The sequence below is a fragment of the Helianthus annuus genome, chromosome 10 (assembly GCF_002127325.2).
Source record: "Helianthus annuus cultivar XRQ/B chromosome 10, HanXRQr2.0-SUNRISE, whole genome shotgun sequence".
Taxonomy (NCBI): domain Eukaryota; kingdom Viridiplantae; phylum Streptophyta; class Magnoliopsida; order Asterales; family Asteraceae; genus Helianthus; species Helianthus annuus.
Window position 1 is genome coordinate 156201255 of NC_035442.2, and position 4303 is coordinate 156205557.

Sequence of the window (4303 nt, forward strand, 5' to 3'; positions counted from 1 at the left end):
TACTGAACGATTATGAATGTGCCATCAAGTACCATCCAGGCAAAGCCAATGTTGTGGCTGATGCCCTCAGTCGAAAAGATACTACACCTAGGCGTGTACGAGCCTTGCAACTCACAATTCAGTCTAGTCTTCCTGCACAGATACGAGATGCTCAGGTAGAAGCATTGAAACCAGAAAACGTCAGGGCTGAAGCCCTATGCGGCTCAAGGCAACGATTAGAACAAAGGGAAGACGGCGCCTACTATGTAACAGGACGCATTTGGGTTCCACATTATGGCAATTTACGCGAGCTGGTAATGGATGAAGCTCACAAGTCTCGCTACTCGGTACATCCAGGTTCGGATAAAATGTACCACGATCTCAGAACTACATATTGGTGGCCTAGCATGAAGGCCCACATAGCAACTTACGTCGGCAAGTGTTTGACCTGTGCGAGGGTCAAGACGGAGTACCAGAAACCCTCAGGCCTCTTCAACAACCCAAGATACCATAGTGGAAATGGGAAGAAATTTCCATGGATTTTGTTACTGGCCTGCCTAGATCCCAGTGTGGGAATGATACTATTTGGGTGATCGTGGATCGACTCACTAAGTCTGCTCACTTCTTGGCTATTAAAGAAACGGACAAGTTCTCTACATTAGCAGACGTATACTTGAAGGAAGTTGTTTCGAGGCATGGAGTGCCAACCTCTATTATTTCGGATCGGGATGCACGATTCACTTCAGAACTATGGCAAGCAATGCACATATCTTTTGCCTCTCGATTAGACATGAGCACAGCTTACCACCCTCAGACGGATGGGCAGTCTGAGCGCACGATTCAAACCCTAGAAGACATGCTTCGGGCATGTGTTATTGATTTCGGCAGCAGCTGGAAAAAAAACATCTCCCTTTAGTGGAGTTTTCATACAATAACAGTTACCATACCAGCATTCAAGCCGCTCCATTCGAGGCATTGTGCGGACGTAAATGCCGGTCACCTCTCTGTTGGGCAGAGGTGGGGGATAGTCAAATCACAGGTCCAGAACTTGTAGTTGATGCTACTGAACGAAATGCACAGATACGACAACGCATGGCGGCAGCTTGCGACCGTCAGAAAAGTTACGCTGATAAGCGCAGGAAACCGCTCGAATTCCAAGTTGGGGATCGAGTGCTACTCAAAGTCTCACCCTGGAAGGGTGTGGTTCGTTTTGGCAAACGAGGCAAACTCAATCCGCGGTATGTTGGACCGTTCGAAATCACTGAAAGAATAGGCAAAGTAGCCTACAGACTAAACCTACCAGCTGAACTCGGTGCAGTTCACAACGTTTTCCACGTGTCGAATCTAAAGAAGTGTCTGTCAGATGAGACCCTCATAGTTCCTTTGAAGGAGCTCACTATCGACGAGCAGTTGCGATTCGTCGAGGAACCAGTAGAAATCACGGACCGGGATGTTAAGGTCCTCAAGAACACTAGAATACCTCTTGTGCGAGTTCGTTGGAACTCCCGTCGTGGCCCAGAGTATACCTGGGAACGAGAAGACCAAATGGAACTCAAGTATCCCCAGTTATCCGGAAACCATGCAACCACTACTGAGGCTGAAGCTACTACAGAATTTCGGGACGAAATTCCAAATCAACGGGGGGATGATGTGACACCCCAGGGAAATCAGTAAAAGATATAACTTAACTAGCTTCCTCAGTAACCGCATGCTAAATTTCGGGACGAAATTTCTTTCAAGTTGGGGATAATGTGACAACTCGAGTTTCCGAGATTCCACTTTCGCATTTATTGCACGTTCACTGTTTCTTTAGTTGCTTACTTACACAATTATTTGTCTGCTTTGTAACTGTATACGTTTTGATTTGATAAAGTGTATTGTGATTGTTGCATGGTTATGTGTTATTTCACGAATGATTTGACAAATACATGAACTTGGTGATGAAACTGTAAATTATATGTGGTGTGTGTGTTTTGTGTAAAGGATGATACTTAGGGGTGTTTAGTGGTAATAATGAAAATAAAACAAAACCCCTTAACCCTAAATCATTCTCACCAATTTCAATCATACGTCACTTCAAATCATTCTCTCTACAATCATTTCTCTCATCATTCTTGGCTATCATTCTTGGCTGCACAAGTTATCTTGCATCAATCTTGATCTTCCAATCCATCTAGAATCAATCTAAGGTAAACGTTTAATGATTATTTGTTGTTAATCCTTGATTATGTGATTCATGCAAAACCCTAGTTCTACAAACAATGACTCTGTGTTTATTGAAAATCCTGATTGTTTTTGCAATGGTTTGTGAATAGTTGTGTAATCAAATGCCTGACAATAGGGTGCCTGATACGTTAGAATTGTTTGATTGTTGATTAGATTACAGCATTGCCAAAGTATGAAGATTAGGGTTTTGATCGTAGTCTGCAAATGTAACTGTTCCATTGATTCTGTAAAATGGTTTTGGAATTCACGCATGTTGAAAACTCGGAGTTAAGTGTCAGGGTTTTGTGAAGTCACAAGTCTGAGTTTTATTTGATGCACATAAGGTCCGAATTTTTAATGGAAACATAAGGTCCGAATTTTGTGTAAAGCACCTAGGGTCCGAACTTTATACATGAGTGAATGGTCCGAGTTTTATGCTTATGTATGGGGTCTGAATTTTATGAGGGGAATGCATATGGTCCGAATTTTAAGGGTATGCGGTCCGAATTTTATATGAGATACCTAGAGTCCGAATTTTATATGAGATACCTAGAGTCCGAATTTTTATATATGAGACACAAGGTCCGAACTTTATATAGTCTGAGCTTTAAGAATTGATGTTGGTCTGATTTTTAAAGGATGGAGTTTGGTCCGAGTTTTGTGGGGGGTGCTTGGTCCGAACTTGTGAAGGGAAAGCATGGTCCGACTTTTGTTGATGCTATTAAGGTCTGAGTTTCATTGATATGCCTTGTCTGAGTTTGTGGATGCTATATAGTCCAAGGTTGTATGTGATACATGATCTGAGTTTTATGAATAATACATGATCCGAGCTTACTTATATTGCCAAGTTCAAAACCCTGTATGAGGAACACTTTGCACACTACTGTATGTTACTGTATATTACTGTATGATACTGTATGTAACTTGATGATACTGTATGTATGAACAATCTATGTCATGTCATTCTGTACACAGTTATCACACGAAACACAGTTGTTTAGACATCAAGGAATTGTAAACCCTGATTGAACGTAAACACTTACATTGAGTTTATGTGCAATGTACCTTAGGTCGTGTGTAATGGACCTAACCATTAATTAACCCTAGAAGCAATAACAAACCGAGCAAACCAAGTTGAGTTCACACTCTTACTAAGGCATGGGATTCCCGGGGATTGGGAATGGGTTGAATGATGGAATTGAACAATTACTCGTACTTACACGGCTACTAGACTATCTACCATGGTCCTCGGGTTAAGCAGGACACTTACGTAAAACTACGTAAACAAGTACTTACCACTGTCCTCAGGTTTCGAGGGACACTTACGTAAAACCTACGTAAACTCACACATGCTACTGTCTTCCGGAGTCAGGAAGGACACTTACGTAAAACCTACGTAAACCCCACGCGTACCACTGTCCTCGGGTAAAGAAGGACACTTACGTAAAACCTACGTAAAGCTTGTACGTACTACTGTTCTCGGGTTAAGAAGAACACTTATGGTTACGAATAGTCTAGTGTATATACAAATATGGGAAGCCCCCACTAATAGAACATACTATCGGCCTAGTAGAGCCATATGTGACGAAAAGAACTTACTATTACGAACTTACTTACTGTGAACTCGCTCAACTAGTTGTTGACTCTCTGTTACATGCCTTACAGGTCATTAGGTATACATGGAGCTTGCATGGGGAGGCGCGGTCGTTGTGGACAAGGATCGTGAATGTTTTGATTTAACATTTGACATTTCATACTTTACTTATGTTGGGCTTTTACTCACATGCTTCCGCTAAACTGATGTGTGTAAAATGCAACATATAAATTACATCAAATGAGGCATAAAACTAACCCTTTTTAAGTACTAATATTGGAAAAAGAGTGTTTTTGTCTTCCTTTTGTATTTTCAGGATGAAATGAGCTCAAATTCACAAAAGAAGCAAAAAGACAGCTAAATCTAACATAAATACAAGAAAAGGGATAAAAGTAGACTGCCCGAACCCTCAACGGCATCCTCCCAAGCAAAGAAGAGAAAACAGAAGACTGAACACGCCCCGTGCTCAGCCAGCACGGGGCCGTGCCCAAGAAGCAGCAGAAAAGACAAACCTGTAGAAGCTTC